We start from the raw sequence: 15,630 nt of genomic DNA, 5'->3' as shown, positions 1-15,630 counted from the left end.
CATTGGTAAACCCCAAAACCCAAACTGCCTTTAATACAAAAAATTAAGAGTTGAGTAGTAAAAAAATTCCACATTCATTCTTTCAGTAATTAGATTTTCAATAGAAATGGTCATTTGGGGTGCCTGGCTGGCTCAGTAGAGGGAGGTTGTAAGTTCGGGCCCCATGTTGGGTGTAGACATCACTTAAAAAAAGAACGAAAGAGAAGAATTCTCACCCTTGCACCTTATTTCAAGTATGTGTCCTAACTGCCTTGGTCAGCTATAGGCACAGGCCTACTAATATCGGATTGAGTCTGGTTGTTTTCTTTGTGTTTTTTCAGCAGTGTCCTCTTTATTAGCTCGATCTGAAGAATACGTTGTCATAGCTCACATTTGCCATCTGTCCTAATTTGTATACCAACTTTCTAGACTTGGTCTTTCTGTCTTTCTCTGGAGAGAACAGAAACAATTTATTTTATGTTTAGAGCAGTTAATAGGTATTTACAGAAACACCTTTGAATCGTCTCCCAGAAAGAAGGGTAGCACCTGGTTAGGTAGTCCTCCAACTTAATTATCTCTGTGGTTTCAAAAATGTTCGCAGCACTTCCAACATTATCTGTGTAAGTGAACACTCCTTCCACCGTCATATCACAAAATGGAAAACTTTCTAAGGAATCCTATGCATTTGGACATACACATCCTGATAGGTTTATTTTGTTTCTTATCATCTTCATAGCATGTACTTAAGTCCTTACGCAGCTTATAAAACAGGAGACTGCTCTAGTGAACTTTGGGATCTTCTGCTATCAAGCAAATTGCAGAGCTTGTCAAAAATGGAAGAATTTAAACTGTGGATTCAGATTCAAATTTAGCATTCGAGCCCCCAAACAAGCCAAATTCACTGCTGCTGTGATGGAACTATGTGCTGGGTGACCCTAAGGATGAAACAAACCAGGGTCTCTCTCTGCATTTCATGCATTTTGAATATAGATGTGGCTGGTATAGGGACCAAGGCAGGACACCCCAAGATGGGACACTCTGGCATGAAGTTGATTCTGAGCTGAAAGCAATTGAGACCCTACAGGTTCAAGACAAACTTTTGCCTCTCCCTTAACTACATAGAAGAATCTAAATGATTCCCAGAATAAGGGTTATTAACAGAGATACATTTCATCTGAGTGACCCATCTGTCTGGCAAGGCAAGCCTCTAATTACCAAACATCTGCTATTCTTTTTATTGTCCTGCGAATTGCATTCCTTCCCTCTGAAGTCCCAGACCCCTATCCCCTTCTCCTCAGTTCAGGATGACATATAGACCTCATTTTGCCTGACTGGCAGTGGAATTCCAGTGTCTGCGTGGATTCCCCGTATGTACACCATTAAATTTTATTTCTTCCTGTCTTGTGTCAATTTGATTCTTAGTCCAACTAGAAGGACCTAGAAGAGGACAGGGATTCTTGCTCCCAGACACTGGCATCAGACCGGAATGAGGGAGAAGCTTCAATAGCTGATGAAAGAGCTTCTCAAGAAAGAATAAAAGTTTTTGTTTTCAAGGCCACCCTCCAACCAAAAAAAAAAAAAAAATCAACACGAGCCTACACTGACTTCAAGAAAATTTGCAATGAGATTTAAAACAAACATTAAGCAAAACACAACAGATGCTCCAGAAATTGTGTCTCATTAGGGCACATTGAGGGGTGCTAGGTCTCTGCAAATGTCCACTTAAAAGGCCTCTAAAGATTTCCCCAATTTGTGAACATTATGTTCACCCTGTGGTGTTTTTAGTAAAACTAAGACCAGAATTACACAGATCACGTTGAGGAGAAAAAATTTCTCTTTTTCCCTTCTAGGTTCTTTGGTTGGCCTAATAATTAAATGGACATAAAAGAGATTCATAGGAGAAAAACAAATTTCATTACATCTATACGGGAGCCCCACAATGATGCAAGACTAGAAGGCCGTCAGACAGTTAAGGCTTAGACACCATTGTGAGCTGAGGAGAAGGGGGTGCGGGCCTGGGACTTCAAAGGGACGAAGACAAGTAACAGGAATACAGAAGAACAAATGTTTGGTCAACAAATGTTTGCCAGGCCACGCAGATAAGTCTTTCTGACGTAAAAAGTTATCTCTGGTTATAGCTCTGTTCCTGGTACCAGCTCCCGGCCTAAATTCCTCTAGGCAGATAAGGGAGACGTAAAAAGCTTTTCCTGAGTCTGTTGGGTCGTGACCACCTTCAGCTCAAAATAATCCACATGCCAGCGGGGTATTCTGGGGTGGCATATTCGGCTCTCCTCCAATAACAACTTGACTAGGCTCCTGTACAATTACAGCATATGAAGCGTAATTTTATACGGTATTTTATTGTGGTCTGCTTGGCCAACATAAACAATTTGGAAAGCTTAATGCTGTACAAATATAGTTTGGGAGGATGACTTCTTTAAAATGAAATCAAGCCCCTAATGAGCACAGGGCATTATACGCCACCGATGGACCACTAAACTCCACCCGGAAACTCGTAATACACTACATGTTAACTCATTTGAATTTAAATTTTAAAAAAAAGGAAAAGGAAAAGAAATCAAGCCCTAAACAAGGATAACACCTCCCTTCATTACTTTGTTTCCATGAGAAACCAAGATTCAGCATGATGTACACCGACTTAAAGAAACTTTTCCCAGCGCACACCCAGCACAAGGATTTAACTTCACATTGCACGTGAACTCAAAACGCAATGCAAAGTATACAAACATCTCCGCGTGTGTCAGGTGGTTTGGTGTCGAGGCAACTTCAAGTTACCTCAGGGACTTGGGGATTTACTGTACATTACATACGGAATTAAGAAAAATGGGGGGGGGTGCCTGGCTGGCTCAGTCAGTGGAGCATGTGACTCTTGCTCTCAGAGTCGTGAGTTCAAGCCCCATGTTGGGTGTGGAACCTACTTAAAAAAAAAAAAAAAAAAAAAGGAATCTCAGCTCCATAGCCAGGCATCATGGGGCCCAGCTGGACAGCAGGCATGACAGAGCCTGGGCTGCAGTTCTCCCAGCTGGAAGGCACCGATGCAGCAGCAGCCAGAAGGGACCCCAAATTGCCTCGGCAGCTGTGTTCACTGAGTCTCCATCATTATGGCGACTCAGCAGCTCTCTTCGTTGCTCCAGCTCAACTCCTATCAACCAACCACCTCACTCTGAATATCTTTTCTCTACATCATGGCTTGCTTTACTCATAGCTTCTGCTCTGAGTTTAAGGGTTCTACATTCTCTTGGCACCCCCGCCCTGCCCTCCATCTGGGGAGGGAGCCCAGATCTGCTTCCATTATCAATTGCCTGTTTCTTTCCCTCCATCACCAGTACAAATTCTTTTTTTTTTTTTTTTAATTTAAATTCCAGTTAGTTGGGGCACCTGGGTGGCTTAATCAGTTAAGCGTCTGCCTTCAGCTCGGGTCATGATCTCCAGGTCCTGGGATCAAGCTCCGCATCAGGCTCCCTGCTCAAGGGAGAGTCTGCTTCTCCTTCTCCCTCTGCTGCTCTCCCTGCTTGTGTGCTCTTTCTCTCTCTCTCTCTGTCAAATAAATAAATAAAATAATTTTTGAAAAATAAAAATAAAAAAATAAATTCCAGTTAGTTAACAAAAATTGTAATATTGCTTTCTTTTTTTTTTTTTTTTTAAGTAAGTTCTACACCCAATGTGGGGTTTCTACTCAACACCCCGAGACCAGGAGTCGCAGGCTGACTGAGCCAGCCCCAGTACAATTCTTGAGAGAGAAAACTCCATCAATTTAGCTGGTAGCTCAGGCTGCCTCACAGGCCCCAGCCCGAAGTTCTCATATTTGGGTCTGCAATCACTGGTAAGGTTTATTAAAACACAGACTCCTGCACGCCGCCCCCAGAGTTTCTGATTCAGTAGATCTCCAGGGGAGTCCAATAATTGCCTTTCTGACAAATCTCCAGGTGACGCTGATGCTTCTGACCTTGAGGCCACACTTGGAAAACCACTGCTGAGCTACAGGTTGATGGGCCTCGGATAAGAGGTCCATCAGCGGCTGGCAGGGGCATACATTGCATGGTTTTGAATGTCACCAGCTGTGACTAAGGAGCTGACAAGTGCCACTTCCCGCAGCAAGAGGCCCTGGACATGAAACTTTGAGTATGGACTGTGAACAGGCAAGCCGCAGCCGGACACTGTCCCCGTGCACTCTCTCAGCGAGGCCCAGCATCATTCGTTGAGCGCTACCATGTGCCAAGCCTTCAATACACTAAGTTAGTGCAAGTACACCACCAGGTAACTTGAACTTGGAATTACGAAGGGCGCAGCTAAATCATGCCGGTAAGCTCAAGAAGTCAAGATGAATGCTTTGGTTCCCTTGTGAGTATAAAGACACATCAAAAGAAAACTGCAGAAATTCTCAAATCGTATTGCAACGTAAACAGAAGGGTGAGAGGTGCATAAGCAGGAAAAGCACATTCCAAAAAAAACAACGAAGATAAAATCATTAGTTATGCAGTATGCAGAAGTTCTCACTCTGAATAAACCGAAGTATATTATGATGAAAACAAGGCAGACTCTGAGCTCTCAAAACCCAGATGCATGCAAAGGAACAATGTAAGCACCTCTGAAAAGGAGGAGGTGTCCAGCAGATGTGCTAGAGACAGGAAAAAGCCGAATATATACTGGTTTTAGGAAAGGTCCTACATGACCAGCCTGAGAAATGCATTCCAGGCAGAGGAGTATGCACAATTATTTTTCTGGACCGTGTAGAATCCCGACAGTAGATCAGGCTACAGCCCTGCTTCCTTCCCTAGTCATTCCGGGTTGCTTCGCTCCTCTTTCCCGATTCTGGCTTTCCGCGGCAAGCACTCCCGAACATCACGGAGGATTCTCTTGTATTACACTGTCCTCTAGTGGCTTCAAATAGTTTTCGGCTCCCCCCCCCTTTTTTTTTTCTTTTGAGAGAGAGAAAGAGAGGAGGACAGAAGGAGAGGGAGAGAGAGAATCTCAAGCAGGCTTCACACCCAGCGCAGAGCCCACTGAGGGGCTCGATCTCACAACCCTGAGATCATGGCCTGGGCTGAAATCAAGAGTCAGACACTTAACTGACTGAGCCACCGGGGTGCCCCAGCTCATCTCCCTTTTTTAAGGCAGCGTTTTTCACAGGGCCACCCAGACATATGGTGTTTAACAAATGTCTGTTAAATGGACTGGAATGACTGGCAGAGACCCTACGACGACCATGACTAGAAAACCTATTTCAGCCACCATGAGAGAATGGGTACTCAGGTATTTTAGGCTCAGGTTCCTTACGCCCTCTTCAGCTTTCCTTGAAAGTGAACAATGCGGTGTGGTTTGCCTTTCAGCTCTCCTACAGGCTCAAGGAAGTCCAGGGTAAACTTTTTAGGTAGGATAGCCTGGGAAAGCAAATATTCCAAAAACGATCACTGCAAGTTCTCTATGAATAAGAACAAATACAGAGAGTTGAAGTGTTGACGTTGGTCTCTGTTCCAGAACATTGTGACTGCGAAGCATTTCAAGTGAGCCTTCACATCTCAGTCATGTCTGAAAGGTGAGCAGCTCACTTACTAAATAAGGAAACTAGGGGCGCCTGGGTGGCACAGTCGTTAAGCGTCTGCCTTCGGCTCAGGGCGTGACCCAGTGTTCTGGGATCGAGCCCCACATCAGGCTCCTCCGCTGGGAGCCTGCTTCTTCCTCTCCCACTCCCCCTGCTTGTGTTCCCTCTCTCGCTGGCTGTCTCTCTCTGTCAAATAAATAAATAAATTAAATTAAATTTAAAAAAAAGGAAACTAGGTAAGCTTATGGCTCATTAATCTTTCTTTCGTCTCAGCTTGGTATATTGTGCGTTCGGGTTCTGATTTTTTGTTTTCCTTTATGTAGCCATTGAACAAGTGTTTATTGCTTCTGCTAATTGTAAGGCACCCTGATGATCATTCTGGGGGCGTGGGAGGGGGGTGGGAGTGCCGATGGCACATGTCCTTGCCTTCAAAGTGCTTACGGTGTGGAAAGAAACCAGAATTTACATAGATTCTATACAAGCGGTGTTTCAAAGTGCCCCAAGAGAGGGGCGCCTGGCTGGTTCAGTCGGTAGAGCATGTGACTCTTGATCTTGGGGTTGTGAGTTTGGGCCCCACATTGGGTGTAGAGATTACTTAAAAATAAATGAAATGGTTTTTCTTTTAAATGTTTCCCAGAGAGTAAAAGAAAGGTAGTTATAAGGAGTTCAAAGAAGGAAGAGGTCCCCTCTGAAATCATCTTTGAATGTATGGCACCTGTCATTCCTGACTGAAGACCGTTCAGGAGCAAACAAACCACAGAGAATTAACATGACTGCGAGCTGATATCATCTGTCTACAACAAGACTGTAACTGAGGACAAATGCCCCACTCCTGTTTTCCATATAATAGAAATACTACTGGATTCCAACTCAGAAAAAAATTTTCATTCAGGAAATATTGGCTTTAAGATACCTCACTAGTTATAGGAAAGAAAAAAAGAAGATAATGACCCTGACCAGAAAGAATGTATTATATAGTGGGGGAAAGTTGTGAACAACCCTCCAATTTAAGCTGAGCTATTTTTTGAAGTTTTATTTTTTAAAGATTTTATTTATTTATCTCAGAGAGAGGGAGAGAGAGAGCACGAGTGGATTGAAGGGCAGAGGGAGAAGCAGACGCCCCACTGAGCAGGGAGCCCGATGAGGGGCTCCATCCCAGGACTCCGGTATCATGACCTGAGCCAAAGGCAGACACTTCACTGACTGAGCCACCCAGGCACCCTTGAAGTTTTATTAAAATAATTTATAAATACCTAGGTGTTAGTACTGGTTTTATGAGATTTTTTTTTAAGTTTTATCTTTTTTTGCCAGAAGAAAATATTGCAAAACATTTGTTGACAAAGCAGTAGTATTTGGAGAATATGAAGAACTCTATAACCCAGTTTAAAAACACAAATTAGGGGGCGCCTGGGTGTCACAGCGGTTGAGCGTCTGCCTTTGGCTCAGGGCGTGATCCCGGCGTTATGGGATCGAGCCCCACATCAGGCTCCTCTGCTATGAGCCTGCTTCTTCCTCTCCCACTCCCCCTGCTTGTGTTCCCTCTCTCGCTGGCTGTCTCTATCTCTGTCAAATAAATAAATAAAATCTTAAAAAAAAACACACACACACAAATTGGGGCGCCTGGGTGGCACAGCGGTTAAGCATCTGCCTTCGGCTCAGGGCGTGATCCCGGCGTTATGGGATCGAGCCCCACATCAGGCTCCTCCGCTATGAGCCTGCTTCTTCCTCTCCCACTTCCCCTGCTTGTGTTCCCTCTCTCACTGGCTGTCTCTATCTCTGTCTAATAAATAAATAAATAAAATCTTAAAAAAATAAATAAATAAAATAAAAACACAAATTACCCAATCAAAAATTGGGTGAAATACTCAGACACGCCTCAAAAGAAGACAGAGAAGAGCCTATAAGCATGTGAAAAAAAGCGTTCAACTTTTATTAGTCAACGGGGAAATGTGAATTAAGTGAAATATCACCAAACACCTATCAGAATGGCCCAGCACCAAATGTGGTGTGGGGAGGAGCAATCAAAACTCTCATTCAAGTTGGAAGGCTTGTAAAATAAAATAACTACTTTGGAACAAAGTTTGGCATGTTTTTATAAACTTAAAACATATACCTGCTCCTAGATATTTACCTGGGAAAAAGGAAACACCTGTCTACACAAAGACTTGCCCAAAAATATTTATAGCAGTTTAATTCATAATACCCCAAACGGGAACAACCCAGGTGTCCATCGGTAAGGAAGTGAATAAAGTGTGTTATTTCTTAGACCGAACACACAGTAACAAAACACACAGCCACAAAAATAAACTGATACGTACAGTAACACGGATGAATCTCGAAAATATTCTGTTGAGCAGACGTCTCACTCAAAGAACTCATTGTAGGATTCCATTTATCTGAAGGTCCAGAACAGGCAGATCTAATCCAGATCTAATCTATGGTGGAAGAAAAAAATAGATGTTTCCTCTGTTGGGTGGAGGTGTAGATAGAGAAGAATATGAAGGAATTTTGTGGAGTAATGGTAATGTTCCACAACTTGACAGGGGTTTGGGTGACAAAAATTGATGTATTTGTCAAAACTTGGCAAATGTATACTTAAAATGTGTGCATCTCATTGTACGTACATTTTAAATCAAAGAAAAAATCTGTAAACAAATACTGAACTACAATATAGTGTTCAGTATTGTAAACAAATATTGAACTATAATATAATAATAATATACATGCTGAAGTATATTTAGGGGAAATGTGTTAATGTCCACAGATGACTTTGAAATGCATCAAAAAATATAATGGAACGGAGCACCTGGGTCGCACAGTCAGTTGAGAGTTGGACCCTCTCCCTCTACCCCTCCCCCACTCGAGCTTGCTTTAAAAACATATATATTATGTTATATTGTATTATATATATGTATCAGTGATGTTGCCAGGTGGACTGGGGACACCCTGGGCCCTGGGACCTCGATCCAGCCAGACCCAAAGGAGTCCCCAAAGGTTCTTGGTCTTGTCACAAGAATGAATTCAAGGACAGACATGCGACAGAGCAGATAAGCAACACTTGCGGGTAAGTGAAGAGTACGCTCCGGAGATAGGAAAGTGAAGGAGGTCCGGAGAGACAACTGAGTGCCCTGGGGGTTGGATTTTTTTTCTCTCTTTTTTTTTTTAAGATTTTATTTATTCATTTGACAGATGGCCAGTGAGAAAGGGAACACAAGCAGGGGGAGTGGGAGAGGAAGAAGCAAGCTCCCAGCGGAGGAGCCCGATGTGGGGCTCGATCCCAGAACGCCGGGATCACGCCCTGAGCCCTGAGCCGAAGGCAGACGCTCAACGACTGATCCACCCAGGCGCCCCTCTTTTTTTTTTTTTTTAAAGATTTTATTTATTTATTTGACAGAGAGAGAGAAAGCACAAGCAGGGGGAGCAGCAGTCAGAGGGAGAGGGAGAAGCAGGCTCCCCGTGGAGCAGAGAGCCCCACTCTGGGCTCCATACCACGACCTGACCCGGGATCACAACCTGAGCTGAAAGCAGACGCCCAACCGAGCCACCCAGGCACCCCTGGATTTCTTTTATTGACAGTTGCTAACTAGGAGTTGGAATGTTCATTACTTGGGGTGGAAAGCAGGGTTTTGGGCTTTTCCTTCCGAACTTGGTCAGAGGGCTCCAGTCATGGCATGGGCTATAGGAGCCTGACTGGTTTGAGCCGGCTTCTTGCCCTGGCAGGCTCTGACTTTGCGGAGAGCAAGCCAGGACTTCCTCATTGCTGACCTCCAGGTATCCTGTTAGAATTAAACTGCTTACTTGAACGGTAAGAGAAAAGATAATTCCTTTAAAAGAAAAAACTAAAAGATCAGAAAACAATTCCCATATTCTTGAAAATGAGAGAGAAAAACCAAGAAACATGTCAGCAGATGTTAAAACTTAATGGTTTAAAAAGAAGTTTTAATTAAAATGGCAACGATCTACAATTTTTTCACCCATAAAATTGCCCAAATATTTGTCCATTTATTTTTTTAATTTGAGGGTAACCAAACATACATTCCTAATTTTTAAATAATATCTTTATAAAGATGTAATTCACATACCATCCAATTCTCATATTGAAAGCATACAATTAAATGGTCTCTAGTATATTCACTGAGTTGTACAACCATCACCACAACCAATTTTAGAACATTTTTATTGGACCCAAAAGAAACACTACCCATCGGCCATCACTCCCCAGCCTTAGGCAATCATTAACCTACCTATATATAGATTTGCCTATTATGGACATTACATATAAATGGAATCCTACAATATGTGCTCTTCTGTGATTGACTTCTTTCACTTAACACGTTTCAAGGTTCATCCATGTTGTAGCATCTACACAAGACTCTTACCAGAAACATGGTTGCAAATATTTTCTCTTCCTATTCTGTGAATTATCTTTTCACTTTGTTTTTTTTTTCTTTTTTTTTTTTTTTTAAGATTTTATTTATTTGGGGGCACCTGGGTGGCACAGCGGTTAAGCGTCTGCCTTCGGCTCAGGGCGTGATCCTGGCGTTCTGGGATCGAGCCCCACATCAGGCTCCTCCGCTATGAGCCTGCTTCTTCCTCTCCCACTCCTCCTGCTTGTGTTCCCTCTCTCGCTGGCTGTCTCTATCTCTGTCAAATAAATAAATAAAATCTTTAAAAAAAAAAAAGATTTTATTTATTTGACAGAGAGAGAGACAGTGAGAGAGGGAACATAGCAGGAGGAGTGTGAGAGGGAGAGGCAGGCTTCCCGCTGAGCAAGGAGCCCAATGCTGGGCTGGATCCCCCGACCCTGGGATCAAGACCTGAGTCGAAGGCAGATGCTTAATGGCTGAGCCACCCAGGCGCCCCATATTTTCACTTTCTTGATGGTGTCCTTTGAAGCGCAATGTTTTTAATTTTGATGAAATCTAATTTGTCTTTTTCTTTTGTGAGTTGTGCTTTTGATGTTATAGCTAAGAAATCATTACAAGGTCACAAAGGTCACAAACATACACACCTATATTTTATTCTGACTTTATAGTTTTAGCTCTTGAATTTAGATCTTGAAATATTTGGAGTTAATTTCTGCCTGTGGTGTGAGGTGGGGATTCAAATTCTTTTGCATATGAACGTCTAGTTGTCCCAACACCATTTGTTGTATAGATTATTCATTCTCCACTGAATTATCTTGGCACCCTTGTTGAAAATCAATTGAGTGTAAGCATGAGGGTTTCCTCCTAGACTCTCAATTCTACTTCATTGATTTATATATCTATTCTTATGCCAGTGCCACACAATTTTGATTACTGTACCTTTGTACTAAGTTTGGAAATTGGGAATTGTGAGTACCTCAACATTATTCTTTTTCAATATTATTTTGGCTATTTGAGGTCCCTTGAATTTCCATGTAAATTTTAAGATCAGCTTGTCAATTTCTGCAAAAATCCAGCTAGGATTTTCCAGGACAGATATGGGATTATTGAACATTATTGAACTGCATTGAACCTATAAATCAATTTGGGGAACAGGGCATAATATTCAACTTCAATAATATTAAATATGAACATGGGCACCTTCCCATTTATTTAGGTTTTCTGTAATTGCTTTCAACATGTTTCACAGTTTTCAAAACATTGTCTTTTACACCCCCTTTGGTCAATTTTATTCCTAAGTATTTTATTCTTTAGGTGCTATTGAAAATGGAATTGTTTTCCTAACTTCATTTTTGGATTGCTCATTACAAATGTATAGAAATGAAATTTATTTTTGTATATTGATCTAGTATCCTGTAGCCTTGCTCAACTTGTTTATTTCTACCAATTTTTTAAAGTAGATTCCTCGTATTTTCTGTGTGTAAGGTCATGTCATCTGCAAATAGAAGTAGTTTTACTTCTTTCTTTCCAATCTGAATACTTATTTTCCCATACCCTTGATGATAGTGTGCTATTAAATTAGCTAATTTTTCTAAATAACTGATAAATAATATTTTCTTTTTTTTGGTAAGGAATTATTTTCAGTTTGTTTTCCCCAAAGGGTGTTGCTACCAGTTCAGTCTCTAATCAGTTTCAGAAGAAGGAGAATACTATGTTTTCCTCCACTCTGGAATATAATTGGTACTGGCACTTAAAAGCCCTTCAGTAAACACTTTCTTTTTGACTACTGAGTGGATGAATGGATAAATGGAAGGATCAATTCCTGAAACACCTGGGGCATAATTACAATGAAACTTCAAGTTCCACAATAAAATTCTGATCTGCTAGTTGAAAATGTATAACTGTGAACTGTATCTCTTCATCTCTTCATGTATCCCCCTCATCGTTCTTGTACATGATGTTTTTCATTTTTAACTGCTCACATTTAATGTCTGCTAAAAACATCACGCAGAGTCCCTACCTGCAAAGAACTCAAATCCTTTAAACTACCCACTGCTTCCCTGTAGAGCTTTGCAGGTGTCGTAGGAAGCCCAAGATCTCTGAGAATTCCAGAGCACTCAAACCCCCAATCTTCTTCCTGCCTGGTCAGGACAGATATGGAATTATTGAACATTGTCTCACTTTCCTTTTCTGATTTCAAATAGAAGATAAGAATATGTTTGGCATCAGATGAGGTCATCTTACGAGTCTGGGGCTGCTTTCTCCACTAAGGTGCAACATATTAGGTGATGGTTTTGAAAAGCATTGTTCTGCTCCTTGGTCTGAAATAAAATGCACTTACGAAATCTATATGCAGCTTATTGATAGTTGGGGTTTGGTACCATATCACCTGTACCATTCAGTGTTCTTAATTGCAAAGAACCACCTCTACTCTGACTAGTTCCTGCAGGGATTTGTTAAGGAATATTGGGTAATTCACAGAACCTCTCGGAAGACCAGAGAGCCAGGCTCTGCCACCAAGGCAACAGAAACAAGGCCCAACCACACCAGGAAGGCCACTCTGCCAACCACGCCACTGCCACTGTCACTTGGCACCAATGACCCTTAGGAATGGACACCAGAAGCTCTGCCATTGCTACTTCCAAAGTACTGGATGTCTCCTCCAGCGAAGAAAAGGAGTGTCTCCACTTGCTGCTTTCTCAGCTGAAGTCAAGTCACACCTGGAGGTGTCTGACTGGCAAAACCCAGGTCCTATGCCAGAAGCCTAGGGGCAAGGAAGTCTAGGAATGTGAGTTTTCTGGTTTCAACCTTAGGAAGGTAGAACACACAGCATGTGGAAAATGACCAAAATATACGTAGCCTTGTAGTGGATACTGTCGGTAAGGCCTTCGCTCATATGCCCTTGGATCCCTTCCCCATTTTCAGACATTCCAGCAGCACTCATAATACCCAGCACCTTCCTCTCTTTGGTCAGAGAACTGTTTCCAATATCTCCCAATTCCCTGTGCTATGGCCCGAATGTTTGTGCTCCTCAAGATTCATAGATTGAAATGCTAACCCCCAAGGTGATGATCTTAAGAGGTGGGTCTTAGGGGGTTATTAGGTTACCAGGCTCTGCCCTCATGATTCAGATTAGTGACTTTACAAAAAAGACCACACAGAGCTAGCTCACCTCTCCCACCATATGAGGACAGAGCAAAAAGGTGACACGAGGAAGTGGATCTTCACTAGGTACTAACTCTATCAACACCTTGATCTTGGACTTCTTCGCCTCCAGAAATGGGGGAAATAAATGTGTGTTGTTTATAAGCCGCCCATGTTATGTAATTTTTGTTATAACAGCCCAGATGTGCTAAGACAGCTCACCCCCAGTCAGAACCCTCTGAGCTGTGATCCTCATAGTATCCGAGCTCCCTAGTGGGACTTTGTCGGATATCACACCCTTGCTTCTCTTTCTTTCCTGTCCTACTTCCCACTCTCCTGTTTTTCCTGGGAACATTTGCTAATAAATCACTTTCATTCAAATTCTTACCTCAGAATTTGCTTCTGGGAAACCCAACAAGTACCTGACAGTGGACCTTGCATATGGTAAGCACTCAACAAATATTCATCGGAAGAAAAGAAGCTGGTGCTAAGTTGCCACTTAGGACAATGTCCACCATATTCTCTAATCAAGATTCCTAGAAGTGGTTTATGAAATAGGCACTCCCCATCTGGTTCTCTTATAACACTGGAGTCATTTGTCACGCATGCAATCAGGAAGAAAGTGGCAAAACAGCTGACAATGGCATGCACTTTGCCCGTTATTATGTAATGGACAATTTACTTAGCCTTTTTTGGGTTAAACTCTGTCACATAAAATAATGCCAACCTTGAAAGGTCTTCTAAAAATTAAATGAAATAAGAGATGTCCTCGTACTTAATAGAGCCTCTCCAAAAAGGTATTTCCCTTTCTTGCTCCTTCCAGCTGACTGAAAGTTAAATGAGAGAAAATGTTTCATTTCCATATTTGTCACTCCGTGCAAATGAGTCAAATCCAGATTAAAAAATAAAAGCTGCGGGGCGCCTGGGTAGCGCAGTCGTTAAGCGTCTGCCTTCGGCTCAGGGCGTGATCCCGACGTTATGGGATCGAGCCCCACATCAGGCTCCTCCGCTGGAAGCCTGCTTCTTCCTCTCCCACTCCCCCTGCTTGTGTTCCCTCTCTCGCTGGCTGTCTCTGTCAAATACATAAATAAAGTATTAAAAAATAAAATAAAAGCTGGGATGGAGGGGCACCTGGGTGGCTCAGTCAGTTGAGTGTCCCAGGTCCTGATCTCAAGGTCATGGGATCGAGCCCCACGTCAGACTCTGTGCTCAGCGTAGAGTCTGCTTGAATTCTCTCTCACTCTCCCTCTGCCCCTCCCCACTGCTTGCACTCACTCTCTCTCTAAATAAAGAAATAAAATGTTAAAAAAAAAAAAAAAACACTAGGATGGAGGAGAAGTTGCAGCCAGCCCAGGCCAGCATGAGCCTTCCTGCTGAAGAAGAGATGACCCACATGGTTAGTATTTGGTTACATACAAAAAATTTAAAAATAAGTCAATATATTGAGAATAATGGGAGCCATGTTTCTCATTCCCAGGAAAGAGAGGTACAAATATAGAAGGGGAAAGTCTAGAATAAAACATCTAAGGTTGAATTGTAATTGGAGGTATCAATGTGGATTCCTGGTTGATTCAAGTTTGTCTTAAGAGTAATGGAAAGCCACTGGGAGACTGCAGGGTGCAGTACAGTGGGGTAAGCAGTTCATTATAAGATGTGCATTTGGAGGGGCACCTAGGTGGCTCATTTGGTGAAGCTCCGACTCTTGATCTCAGCTTAGGTCTTGACCTCAGGGTCGTAAGCTCAAGCCCTGCATTGGGCTCCATGCTGGGCAGGGAGCCTACTTAAAAAAAAAAAAAAAAAGATTTGCATTTCAAAAATATAACTATTACTGTGGCAAAATGTGGAAAACAGACTGGAGAAGGGAAAGAGAGAACTTGGAAAACTAGTATGGGTTTACTAAAGTGGCTAAAGAAAAAGCAGATGGTAGCCTAGACTTGATGGTGGTGATAGGGATGGAAAAATTTGGATTGACTGAAGAAATACTGAGAAGGTAAAAAATGGTATGACTTGGTGATGGAGACGTGTACAAGATGATAGCTAAGTTTTGGGTTTGCTAAACCGAACAAATGGTGCCATCCAATGAGGTAGGAAACATTAGAAGAGAATAAGGTTTTAGGGAAAGATCATGCATTGACTTTTAAACATAAAGACTTGAGCTTCCTTTGAGACAAAAAAAAAATGTGGAGTTCTGGAAACCAAGGAAAGGGAATGTTTCAAGGAGCGAGAGGGGCTCCTGGGTGGTTCAGTCGGGGTTAAGTGTCCAACTCTTGATTTCTGCTCAGGTCATGATCTCAGGTCGTGGGATGGAGCCCTGAGGTGGGCAACGCACTGAGCGGGGAGTCTGCTTGAGATTCTCCCTCTCCCTCTGCCGTCCCTGCACTCTCTCTCTTAAAAGTAGAAGAAGGAGGAGGAGAGGAAGAAAAAAAGAGAGATCAACTATGCTGAAAGCTTTAGAGAGGTGAGGTAGTATACGGCTGAAAAATATTCATGAGAGATCTGCTTCAGAAGACTGATAGATGCAGAAGCCAAGGCTGGAATGGGTTGAGAAGTGAGTAGGCAGAAAGAAAATAGAGGCTC

At 42.5% G+C, this 15,630-nt stretch overlaps 1 long non-coding RNA gene across 2 annotated transcripts in view; it reads right to left on the bottom strand.

Annotated features, from left to right (window-relative positions):
- LOC148110074 (uncharacterized) overlaps positions 1-15,630 on the bottom strand; it is a 31,280-nt gene that overhangs the window by 14,408 nt on the left and 1,242 nt on the right. For both annotated transcript variants that reach the window (XR_015724493.1, XR_015724494.1), the window contains exon 2: positions 7,861-7,977. This is a non-coding gene — a long non-coding RNA (uncharacterized LOC148110074). The remainder of the gene's footprint in view (positions 1-7,860; positions 7,978-15,630) is intronic.

Source organism: Ursus americanus, chromosome 5, assembly GCF_024610735.1.
Source record: "Ursus americanus isolate L20-20 chromosome 5, mUrsAme1.1.p, whole genome shotgun sequence".
NCBI classification, from domain to species: Eukaryota; Metazoa; Chordata; class Mammalia; order Carnivora; family Ursidae; genus Ursus; species Ursus americanus.
This window is presented reverse-complemented; position numbering and strand designations above follow the sequence as displayed.